This window comes from Chelonoidis abingdonii, chromosome 1 (genome assembly GCF_003597395.2).
Source record: "Chelonoidis abingdonii isolate Lonesome George chromosome 1, CheloAbing_2.0, whole genome shotgun sequence".
NCBI lineage: Eukaryota > Metazoa > Chordata > Testudines > Testudinidae > Chelonoidis > Chelonoidis abingdonii.
The window spans coordinates 41,714,796-41,728,062 of record NC_133769.1 but is presented as its reverse complement, the minus strand read 5'-3'; the positions used below and the strand labels follow the sequence as shown (position 1 = coordinate 41,728,062).

The window sequence follows — 13,267 nt, the reverse complement described above, 5'->3', positions numbered from 1 at the left end:
CACACACACACACACACACACACACACACACACACACACACACACACACAGAGCAGTAGGTCCAAGCATAACATTTTGTCGTCATCTCCTTCACCCTCAGGAGGTATTTGAGCATAAGTGATTTCTTTCTGAAGTATTTACACAAAGAAGGTGCTCTGTCATAGATGACAATCTTTCTGATCAAAAGCATTTAAGTGCATTCAGATAATTCCACAAAGAGAGTAGACTCAGAGAGGCCTCAGCCTTAAAGTATGTCATGACATTGGTGACGAGGTCATCCCCAGTGTGCAAAGAAGCCAAAAGGAAGCAACTCCCCAATTAAAATATCCACAAAGGCTTCTCTAACAGAGGACATTGAAATGCCATCTCTGCACAGTAGTATATTTATCTTGAATTTTATTGTTCCTTTCAAATGAGGAGCATAGTGTTCTGTGGGGCAATAAACAGCAGATGCTATAATTCTGCATCTAAACATTTTTTTTAAGCATGAATCGTACATAGTGCTTTATACCATAAATAAACAAAGGGCTCTGTTATCTGTTTTTTTCTTTAGGGCATTGAAAGTGTGAGCTTGTGGGGAGAGGAAATGCAGGATACGTGGAATTAAACTTCAGCCAGAATATATGCCAGTGAGATTAGGCTTCATCTTCGGTCCTGGGGGGAGGAGAGCCTAAGTGGGTTTTATCATAGGGTTTTCACTCACTGTCAGTTTCCCCTTCTTTATATTTCATTGCTAGCCTAATTTTTCCAGACAACAGTGCACACACCCCTGCAGCTGGGCCTGCATAATGATCACCTACTTCTAGACTGACATCAATGTGGCTGCATAAATCTGAAGCCATTGGGGTGCCTATCTTAGCACTCTCCCCCACCTTCTTTTTCTGAAGAATAAGTGTCCTCTCTGCAACACTCTCATTTACCACCCGCTCGCGGCACCCACCGAGCCAAGAAGCTGTTTGTGGCTATTCTCCTGCCTATGCTAAATGTCTGGAAATGGTTCTTTTCTGACAAATATACAATTATTTTTTTTCTTTTCCAATGACAATTATTAGTGTAAATTGAAGCTTGTTCAGTGGCTGTATTTGACACAAACACTGTACAGTTTGGCATTCAGCTTCTGCGATGAGCTGACTCTCTTGATGTTTTGAATTAGGGAGTTGGGAGTATGAAAGAGCTTTTAGGACCAAGAATCTTGTTGGCTGAAGTGCTGGTTTTTATACGATCTTAAGCTAGATACCGCCATATCCTCTGAGGCCCTATATTCTGAATGGTTGCTTCAAACCTTTGAATGAGGGCAGAGCTGTTGGCTTCCCAGCTGCCAAATTCATCCAACACATTGGCCACTTGTAAATCACAAAGGGCTTGTAGACTGTTTAAAAGGCATTATTTTACAGTAGGTCTCTTCCCCACCCCACAGCCCCCAATGTACAATGCATATTCAGATGTCAGCAGCTGATATTCAGGAAAACAAAGGTTTTCCCTCTTGTCCCCCACCATTGGCACTCAGAAACATGCTGATTGAAAACAAAACAAACAGTAATGGAAAATTAGTTTGAAGTATTTTTTTTGTTCTGCGTTTGGGATCTAAAATTCACAGAACAATTATGCAATGTACAATGTTAGCATGCTTTGCATACAGTTGCAGACCCATGCACCTTCATTTGCTTATGGTAGTGAGAAATGAAGACTAGATCTCTGGTGTGTAGAAGGGATATATAATTAATCAGCAATTACTAACAATCTACCATTTAGAGTAAGGAGGATTGAAGACTTGTACTTCCAAGAGACTCTAGGGCAGTGGTGGGCAACCTGTAGCCTGCAGGCTGAATGTGGCCCATCAGGGTAATCCGCTGGTGGACGATGAGACTGTTTGCATTGACCGTCAGCAGGCACAGCTGCCTCCAACTCCCAGTGGTTGCGATTTGCGGTTTCTGGCCAATGGCAGCTGTGGGAAGCAGTGGTGGCCAGCATCTCCCTGCGGCCCTTGCTGCTTCCCGCAGCTCCCATTGGCCAGCAATGGTAAACTGCGACCCCTGGGAGCTGCAGGCGGCCATACCTGCAGATGGTCAATGTAAACAAACTGTCTCTCGGCCTGCCAGCAGATTACCCTGACGGGCTGCAGGTTGCCCACCACTGCTGTAGGGCAATGTCTACACTTCATGGCTTTGTTGACATTAGGCAGCTTACCTCCACGTAACTAATGGAGTTGTACACACGGCAATGCTCCTCCTGCAGCTTTAACTCGCCTGCTACTCTGACATCATAAAACCACCTAGATGAGAGGCATAGTGCTTAGGGCATTGTACTTAGAATGACACACTGCATTGTTTATGTCGCCCTAAATGGCCTCCAGGAGGTACCTAGGCTGACCAGATCTTCTGATTTTATAGGGACAGTCCTGGTTTTTAGGTTTTTTTTTTTTTTTTCTTATATAGGCTCCTACTCCCCCCTCCCTGATTTTTCACGCTTGGTGTCTGGTCACCCTAGAGAGATCTCACAGTGCCCACCGTGACTGTTCTGGTCAGGGCTTTGGAGCGGAGCCTGGAGCTGGAATGCGGAGCAGCTCTGGAGCAGTGGAGCTGCAAGATTTTGCATGGAGCTGGAGTGGAACCGGAGCACAGCTCCAAAGCCCAGGTTCTGGTCATAGTTTTGAATTCTGCTGCCCTGCAGCCAGGTACAAAGGTGAATGCCCCTCCCCTGTTAAAGCCCTGGGAAGTTTTGAACTTGTTCTTCCTGTTTGCTTGATGTGGAGAGCTCACATAGCAGCTGCCCAGCTGAGCATGCCAGTTCCATGCAGCAAATTTTTCTTTGCACTCCTGCCTGGAGTGCACGGGAGGTGGTGGCTCTCATGGGTCTGTTGGGAGAGGAGGCTGTGCAGTCACAGCTCCACTCCAGCTACAGGAACTTGCTGGGACATAGAGGGGATGGACTACAATATGGAGACACAGCTGTGCCATGTAAAACTCAGAGCTGCAGCAGGCATAGTAGAAGGCAAGGGGAAGCAAATAGTTGCCCTAGTGCAGAGCTGCTGATATGCTGCTTCTACAAGGATGGCACTATGGTCAGAGTGGTGAATAGCCTAGCCTTCCCCCGCCCCCCAGCTCTTCTTACAGCCTTGTGTTCATAATGCACAGCGCAGTACTGAAGAGCAGTGCAGGATCCATGCTTTCCTCACATAGATGGCTGGTTTGCACCTTACCAGGGCAGTTGAAAAGCAGCTGGAAACCTAGTAGGATGCGCATGGAATGATGGGACTGAGAAACTCACATCAGGTGATGCTGAGCCTACACCCATGGGGCATTGCAAACCCTTCCCAAAACACCTTGTGGCAAATTGTACAATGAGAGAGCTACCCACAGTGCACTGCTCTCTCTGTTGATGGAAGAGCTACTACTATGGATGCGCTCTGCTGACAAAAGGACCATAGTTTAATTACAGTCGTGGCTGTATGTTGACATAACTTAAGTTGACTTAGCTTTTTAATGTAGACAACCTAAGAATTAAGTGAGTTGTTTCTTAAGAGAAAGAAGGTAGGTGAGTTAATATTTTTTTTATTGGACCAACTTTTGCTGGTGAAAGGGATAAACTTTTGAGCTTCATAAAGCTCTTCAAGTCTGGGAAAGATAACCAGAGTGCCTGAGTTAAATACAGGTCGGGACAGATTGTTAAGCGTAAAGGGTTCGCACATGATGTAGGAGACTACTTAAAATGAAGTGAGCAATTAACAGCAGGCAGAAGAATGAATTACAAATTGTAATGAGCCTTAAAACCAATGTCTATTTAGTCCACGGTTTTTAGTGTCTAGCAAACTGTGAATTTAAATTCCCAAGTTGATCTTCTTTGTGGGTTTCCTTGGAGGACACGGACTCAGAGGTCAGATATGGAGTGATCACTTTGTGAAAAGTGTTTTGCCGATGGGTGATATGGTGTTTTGTCTTATCACTTTTCTGTGTGTGTTCATCTGAGAACTTAACTATATATAATGTCTGTTTCCTTACTTCTGACTCATGATGAGTTGTTGCAGCCATGAGAGAGAGGCAAATCCGGTATGATTGTTTGTATGCAAACAGAATATGGAACTGGGTGCCAGAAACAAATACGCAGTGGAATTCGGCTTATTAGGTTGTTTCATATTTGGGCTTTGTTTTATCAGAGATAACACACAAGACTCTATGGAAAGAGGAAAGCTCTATCCCTTTTCAAAGTATGTGCAGTGTAAATGATTTTTTTCTGTTTTGTAAATGCTCTCAATTGACTGTAAAATGTAATAAGTGCTAACGTGTCAATGACCTTTACCTATCCAGTTGGAATAATAGGAGAGAGCTGGTCTAAGACATGTTGCAGTCATTGCTGACAGGTTGCCTCTATGGCAAATCTGTATAATTATAAAAGGAAAACAAGGGCATGGGTGACAGTGGTTGTCAGTTGTAATAGTTCTTACTTCCCTTGATTGATTTTAAAAAAAAAAAGGTGTCATAAAATCAATTTGTCCTGTTACCTACATGATCTTTTAATTGAGGCTACGGGGTTAGATTCAGGCCTTGATAAGTAACACCAGCATAGACTCCCCGCCCCTCTTTTTCTCTAGGAAAGCAAGCAGGGGTTATTAGCTCATGTTGACTTGACATGAACAACTATTGGCCAATTTCCTGTGTATTTTCCACATAATACACAAGTATGGCATTAAGTATCAGAGGAGTAGCCGTGTTAGTCTGAGGGCTTGGCTACACTCACACTTTACAGCGCTGCAACTTTTGCGCTCGGGTGTGAAAAAACACCCCCCTGAGCGCTGCAAGATGCAGCGCTGTAAAGCGTCAGTGTAATCAGGGCGGCAGCGTTGGGAGCGTGGCTCCCAGCGCTGCATGCTACACCCGTAAAGGATGTGGTTTATGTGCAGGGCTGGGAGAGCTCTCTCCCAGTGCTGGCGCTCTGACCACACTCACAGTTCAAAGCGCTGCCACGGTAGCGCTCCGAAATTCCAAGTGTAGCCATACCCTGAATCTGTAAAAGCAGCAAAGAATCCTGTGGCACCTTATAGACTAACAGACGTTTTGCATTATAATGGATACATTTGGGAGCTCCCGTACCTGTGAATTTCTGTGCAGAAAACATATGTAATAGTGGAGTATGTTGCCGTAGTTACCAATTTTGAGACAAATTCTTGCCTGATACTTAAAGTGAATTTAAAAAAAACCATACTATAGATTTACTGTACACTGGGTAATAACAATCTGAGTAAATGCGGATGGGATAGAAAAAAATCTTTCTGATAGTCTGTCATCAGACTTCTGGATCTTTGCAACTGTTTCTAATTAACACTCAACCTACAAACACTGCAATACCATTGATAGAATTTGTTAGTATAAATCAGTCATGTTGGACCAGTCTGCAAACTTGGTCTGTGTAACCCAAGACCAATAACCATGTGCAATAATCTCAAGCTAGGAGAATCTGGACAAAATCAAAGCTTCCTGTAGCTGTAACATGTCTGTCCTTCTTCCATATGTAGCATCGGTGCTCCTGAGCAGAGCTAGCAAAACATGATTAGATTAGAATTTGAAAGTGAGTGTGCATTCTTCATTTGCTTCACATCTCTGGGCTGGTCTACACTACGGGGGGAAATCGATCTTAGATACACAACTTCAGCTACGTGAATAACGTAGCTGAAGTCGAATATCTAAGACCGGATTACTCATCCGTCCTCACCGCGCGGGATCGATTTCCGCGGCTCCCCCTGTCGATTCTGGAACTCTGTTGGGGTTGGTGGAGTTCCGGAATCGATATAAGCGCGTTCAGGAATCGATATATCGCGTTTAGATGAGAAGCGATATATCGATCCCTGAGCAATCGATTTTAACCCGCCGATACGGCGGGTAGTCTAGACGTAGCCTCAAATACTAGAAACATTTGAGACACTTGCAGTAGAAGGGAAGGGGAAGAGTGAGAAAAAATGGCCCGTCCATTCCTATCTAATAAAAAGAGGTACTTACAGGTTTTCTGCACTGCACAAGTTCTTCATATGCTTTTCTTAATCAAGCATAAATATATTAGTTGTCTAGGGATTGCAAAAAGGGTTCATGAGGACCTTTGTTTTCGGAGTGTCTCTTCAGAAAGGAGGCTTTTAAGTGCTTAATAAACCTGCCAAAGAGCAGTTTAATAATTCAGTTTGAGTAAAATATCAAGCCAGGGCAAAGCTCAATGACTTGTTAGCTTTCTGTGTGCCATTGTGTAGGTTTGTGAGTGACCCCCGAGTCTCTTGGCCTTTATCTTGGCACAGGGTGGAACAGAAGCATAACTGAGAGAAGTGTTGCAAGCCAGGGATAAGAGGAGCATTGCTGATTCAATTTCCTGTAAGCCCTTGGTGTCACAGCTGTATATGATATGAGAACTAAGAGATGGATTTTTGTGTTTAATTTAAAAATGCACCCTGATATAATTGTCTGTCTGTGATGCTTAAAGTGTTACTGAGAAAATAGTTGTTCATTTTATACAGCAAATACTAGCAAGCTTTATAATGCCATGAAGCATAGTAATAATTTTAAAATTCTTCCTGGAGGTTACCTATGTAAGGAGCTAGAATTTTTTTCCTTAGTTTTCATCTTCAGTTAATTCCCCATTCGCTCATTAATATCCTTCCATTTGATATGTTGAGAAAGCATTTATATGTTGTTTTTAAGACCAAAAATAACAGTGGTCTTTAGATGTAACTAGAACTGTTGGTGTGTAAATTTCCTGTGAGAACCCACTCTGGAGGAAAATGCACAGAGTAAAAATGGCAGTGGATATTGAGAAAAAGTTTGCGTACATCTGTAATTGTTCTAATTTAGTCTTTTTCCCTTTAGTGCTTCATGAACAGGACAAATGTTGCACAAAGACACTGCTTTTATTTCTATACGCACAAAGAGATTAAGATGAGATTAATTTTAATACAGAATCCAACTCTATAGTAAGGTACATTTATAGTCCTCAAATTTAAATAAATTGTCAAAATATTTTTTTCATAATTTCTGAAGGAAAAAATATTCCTGAACCACATTTTGGAAACCTTTCAAATTGGAATTTGTTTCCTCAGTGATATGTGCACATGCAGACATGTTACAGTAGGTGTGCTCATTTTCCCTACATTGGTGGCACTTACTTTAAAAGGGAGGGAAAGCATTTAATCATCTCTTTTCATCTGGGGGAAAAAATCACATTGGGACACATTCTGTCAGCCATTTTACTTACTTACTTCCTCCTCCAGTTGGTGGTGATGTCCTACTGAAGATAGGACAAGAAGTAAAGGATTTATTTGTAACAAGGGAGATTTCGGTTACATATTAGGAAAAACTTTAACTTTTAACTACATGGGTAGTTAAGTTCTGGAATAGGCTTCCAAGAGAGGTTGGAATCTTTGCTTTGTTGGAGGTTTTTAAGAACAGATTGAACCTGTCAGGGATGGTCTAGGTTTACCTCGTTCTGCCAAAGCACAGAAGGCAGGAATTAATGACTTCTCAAAGTCTCTTCTAGCCCTACATCTCTATGGTTCTATAAATGGGAGTTGAGGTCAAGTTCATGGATCTTCAAAAAATGGTGCCTATAAGTTAGTTCCTGAAGTCAGTTGGAGGCGCTTAGGTGTTTGTTGATTTTTAAAATCAGGCCACTTAATAAGGTGCCTTCTTTAGGTATCCATTCTTGAAAATCTTGGCTCATCTAAATTTATATACATATTTTAAGCCTGAATTTGGCTCTCCATAAATAGTAAACTTATGTTGAAACAGATTAGAAAAGAGGTCCATTTATGGAATGGCTCAAGGAGATAGTCTATAGAGCCTCTACTGTTAGGTCATGATTCAAAAGCAACCCTGATTCGTTGTGTCGTCACCATCTGAAAGGAGTTGGTGACCTTGGTCCAACTTTACATGCAGAATCCGTATTTACAAACTGGGATAAAATGGCAACTTTGTTATCGATCTGAGAGATTATGCAGCTACCCTTTTGTCCTTAGAAGTGGCACCTCCAGACTGAGATGCAGGGAAACATCCTTGTACTCTGGATATAGAAAACTTCAGTTCTTTTGTGTTTGTTTTATGATGGACAGAAATCTACTGAAAAAGAAAAGTATCCAGCTTTTTTTTTTTAAAAGGTCAAATTGATACCAGTAGGTCATTAATATTAATAATGGCTGCTTTGAATCTGTGGTAGCTTGAGTTATTTAAACAGAAAACAAAACTAAACATTTATCATAGTTACATTTTCTCTTTTTAGTGCGTTCAGATGTTTGACTCCAAAATGTCTCCTCACATCTATATTGTGAGAGACTAAGTATTCCTTTTTTTTCCCCTTGCAGGTAGGCTGATCACAAGGCCAAGGCTTGGTTCCAGGGCTGCTTGTGGCTTATCGGCATTCAGCTGAAAAACCTTTCTAAAAGGCCAGATACTTACACCATCCCATCTCCTTCCTTATTCCCAGCTGGAGCATATTATCATATTCTACGCAGTGCTGCAGTGTTTATTTTCAGGTAAGCACACATTTTTAATATATGCGTTAAATGGAAAGTAGCATGCTATGTTCCTTGTCAATTTATATAACATACTTTTCTTCTAAGCAAACTACAAATCACATTTCCCCCATCTGTTCAGTCCCCTTCAAATGCCCATCTAGTGATTAAAGACTAATACAGTTGATGTATGTTCCTAGCCACCAAATGCTATTGGAGCCAACAGTAGATTTTTATTGCTATCAATGGAGAACAACTTGTAAGAGTTGATTTTTTGGAAGGGGTAGTGTTTAAAAACCAAACAAGTGGTAGTGGTTCCAGTATCCATAAATCTATGTGTGGAGGGAATGTTTTACTGGAACAGGTTTGTGCCAACATCAGCAATGTACTACAACCTAATAATGTGTAAGTGTGTTAACCCTGTTTTTCTTTGCTTTCATTCCGAGTCTCCTGTAAGGGACTTAAACAGACAGTGTGACTCCAGTGAGTCTTGTAAGTGTGGCGTTATGACTGTGTCCCTGGGGGCGAACAAATAAATTTAGGAGTGTTCTTTCTATCAAGCTTGCTCACATTGATTAGTGAACACTGGTTTGGCAGGAATCGTAGCAGAGACTGCAGTCAGTCTCTTCTTCCCACTGTAAGTTTGCTTCATTGTGAAGTGTCTTAAGACAGTGTTTATCCATCTTTTTGATGCCATGGACTGGCTTGGTGCCTTCCTAAACTGTGTCAGGGAGATCTCAGGGACTGGCACCAGGCCATAGACTGGACATTGAGGAACATTGTCTTAAGAGACATAAGGTTACTGTTGAGATTAATAGATTGCACGTACATGGCTTTGGATGAATCTTTTACTTGCAAACTGACTTGAAACCATATAAAGAGAGGCCGCCAGACATTTTGACCATTCCTGCAAGTTCTGACTTCTGGCAGGTTTTGCATCAATGTGCAAGAAATGAGGTTTGTAACTGTATTTTCCTATCAGTTGTGTAGCTCAAATCTTGATCTCTTCTTACCAGTAATACTTGTCCATAAGTGATACTTTTTCAAAGATAACAGACCTAGCCTTCTTAAAAAGTCTTTCTTAAATATCTCCTGCGTTAACTTGAAAGACATTATAACACAACAAAATGGAGAAGAAAACAAGAGTAAAACAGATAGATACACTTTCTCGTTAAAGATCACTTAAGCCATTTTTCCTAGTTTTGCATTTCTCACTAAGCTGACAACTCGCTGCATGTCAGCTATCTTTTTTGGTACAAATGGTGCAATGCAATTTTAAACTTCCCCCTAGGAACTAGAAGAAATGATCTGCATATAATTTTACAGATACCTGTTCAGCAGAGTGAATTGAAAATGCATGGACTGATTATAAAAAATCATCAGATGTGTGTGATATTTTTCTCTCTAAGTGTAGGAAAGAGTTTTAGAGCAGCGACTATTTTAATTGGTCTAAAGTCAGGGCCGGTGCAAGGATGTTTTGCGCCCTAAGCGAAACTTCCACCTTGTGCGCACCCTTGCCCTGAGGTGCGCACCCCCCCATGGCAGTTCCCCCACTCCGCCCTGAGGCACCCCCCTTGTGGCAGCTCTCCGCCCTGAGGCACCCCCACCCCAACTCACCCCTGCTCCGTGCACGAGCATGAGCACCCCGAGCACGCCGTTGCTGCTTCGCTTCTCCCATCTCCCAGGCTTGCGGCGCCTAAGCTGATTGGTGCTGCACGCCTGGGAGGCAGAAGAAGTGAAGCAGCCACGGCGTGCTTGGAGAGGAGGCGGGGCAAAGGTGAGCTGGGGCGGGGAGTTCCTCTGCATCTCCCCCCCCCCACTTGCTGCAGGCGGCCCTCCCCGCACTGCCCTGCCTCAGCTCCGCGTAAATGCCGGCGGCGACCAGGGCGGCCGAAGATCCGACTGCCACGGTCGCTCAAAGAAAATGGCACCCCCCAAATCCCAGCACCCGTCGCCTAAATGGTTGCACCGGCCCTGTCTAAAGTGCAAGTGTATGTGTGTGTTGGCAAGAGTGTCCAGAATAAGGTGAATGTTAGTACATGATTGATTATCTTGTGATATTTTTAAACTATGCTGCATGCTGTGGTTTGGTTTTCTTTAAAAAAACTGTTTAATATAGTGGGCATCTCGCCGAACCCTTTTTTTTTTTTTTAGTTTTAAAAAAGTGAAGTTTTCATAGAATATCTGGGTTGGAAGGGACCTCAGGAGATCATCTAGTCCAACCTCCTGCTCAAAGCAGGAACCCAGCTGAAAAATGTTAATGATCCGTTTTAAAGTCAGAGACTAGTAAACTTAAGTGCTTGAGGTTAAATCACTCCATGTCATGGTACTAGGTCAAATAATGGAACGTAAAATCTATTTCATGGCCATTAAAGATTCTGTTGTTTTCTCTACTGTCAGAGTGGGGAGCATCGACCTTCATGTCATGGTTGAATTCCAGCTAGTGTAATTACATTCTCTGAAACTAAAATTTTCCTTGTTGTTTTCAGTCAGGTAAGAGATTCTTCCTCATTTCCAGTCCTAATCCTATATTTGTCCAAAGTAAGGGATCTGCCTATTTTCTGAGCCATGATACCAGAGTACTATGGAGTAGTAGTTCAGCTCTGGCTCCACATTTTCTGACTTTCATGGACACTTGCAAGATAAAAATTATGTCTGAGAATAATTATCTAAATCTGACATCTTTCTGGATTTGTTGACACATCTGATATGAATGGTCATACTGGGTCAGATCAGTGGTCAGTGTAACCTTGTGTGTTGTCTTCTGACAGTGGCCAATATAAAAAGCTTCAAAGGGAATGAACAGAACAGGGTACTCAAATGATCCATCCATTGTTGTCCAGTCCCAACATCTGGCAATCAGAGGGTTGGGGACACTCAGTTCGTAGGGTTGCATTCCTGATCATCTTGGCTAATAGCCATTGGTGGACCCATCCTCTATAAATTTATCTAATTTTTTTTTAATCCAGTTATAGTTTTGGCTTTCACAACATCCCTTAGCAACGAGTTCCACAGGCTGATTGTTGTGTGAAGAAGTACTTCCTTTTATTTGTTTTTAAACCTGCTGCCTGTTAATTTTATTGGGTGGCCCCTGGTTTCTCTGATTACAGAAGAATATTTTAAGTATAGAAAACATTCCATCTGATTGAAGTTAGCCATTTTAAAGACTCACATTTAAAAAAATTAGCCCATTACCAGAATTAATATGCAAGTTCCAGATAATAGCTGGGCTGAAGAGGTTAATTTTTTAATTTTTCAGAAGCGTTAACTGAGCTGGTAACCGTTTTTTGTTGAGATCTCTTCCTTGAAAGGAGAGATGGGCATACCTGTGCTTTTTATAATATATGTTAAGTAATAAAAATCCATAGTCAGTAGTCTGGATAGGGATTCAGAATGTGTCTCATTACTCTAAGGGATCTGTAGGATAGTAAATGTGAACATTAACTAGTCTCATTCTTATTGACAGTATAAAAAAAAAGCTCAAAGGAGAGAGAAATGAGTTTAGAAGGCTGATTCTCCACTGCCTTGCATGTTATAAGTTATTTTCACCTGTGCAAAGTGTGTATAAAATGTCACCACATCAGAATGGTATCACATTGCATCCACATTGTACTTGTGTAAATTACAATGCAAAGTGCAAGACAGTACTGAATCAGGACTTATGTATTATTTTTTGGTCTAATTTTGTAGCAGTGTTGTGAATTGTGTAAATCTGTATTTTTTTCAAGGGTTTATAGGTTGTCCAGTTTGGTTTTATGTATACACTACTTCATCAAAAAAAGAAGAAAAGCTTTGAAATGCTGTAAAATTAATATATAATGTGGGAAGCAGCAGCCAGCACATCCCCCTGCGCCACTTTCTGCAGCTCCCATTGGCCAGGAACAGTGAACCACAGCCACTGGGAACTGTGGGAGGCCGTCTGCAGACAGTCCATGTAAACGCTGTTTCGCAGTCCGCCAGTGGATTACCCTGATGGGCCACAGGTTGCCCGCCACTGGTGTACGTTGTTTGTAAATAAACAGGATTGCCCCCCAAAGAAATACCGTGCTCCTGTAATCAACTTCTCCTAATGGAAACAACCTGGCAAGGCCACAGATTTTGGCTAACCACTCGGACCAAGAGGCAACAGTATTAATTTACATTAATGTACATGTTTTATCAGTCCTGTTTACTAAGGCCTGCTTGAAAGCCCATTAAAATCAATGGCAGTCTTTTGATTGACTTCAGCTGGCATTATCCAGTTAACAGTTCTGCTACAAAGTTCTATCTGTGCAAGAGTCCAAGCTGCATTCTGCCAAGGAGTATGTCGTCTCTAGATTAAATGGCATCATTTTCATGCTTTTGTGCAAAATAATGCTAAATGCATTGAGAACAAGCTGTTAAGGTACCTGATCTCCTGCAGCTTGTAGGACTGCCTACAGGATAATTCACAGCAGCTCGACCATTGAGAAAAACAGCTCACTGGTAGCTTAGGTCTCTAAAGAAGTGTCACAGCAGGAAATGATTTCATTTTGAGCCTGAGAAGTATTTCAGCCAGGTGACAGCAATCAGAAGCAAAATTTGACATTGTTAAAGAATCCATAAATATCCAGTGTGCTCTGCATTAAAAGCTGCCCACCTTCAGGGAGAAAGTTCTGTGGAATGCTACGTCAGTCACAACTGATTCTTATGGGAGTTTGAACAAATAAAACACAACCACCTAAATTAAAAGGTTTGTAGAAATCAATAAACATTAGAAGTGGGCCAGTATTGAAGGCCCTGGCAGCTACTTGCATTGGTATTTTGCTG

The 13,267-nt window shown here is 41.9% G+C and overlaps 1 protein-coding gene across 2 annotated transcripts in view; it reads left to right on the top strand.

The window, feature by feature from the left end:
• The window catches only part of PLXNB2 (plexin B2), a 358,989-nt gene that overhangs the window by 97,350 nt on the left and 248,372 nt on the right, over positions 1-13,267 (top strand). For both annotated transcript variants that reach the window (XM_032769366.2, XM_032769365.2), the window contains exon 2: positions 8,330-8,500. The gene's annotated coding sequence lies outside the window, so the exon portion shown is untranslated. The remainder of the gene's footprint in view (positions 1-8,329; positions 8,501-13,267) is intronic.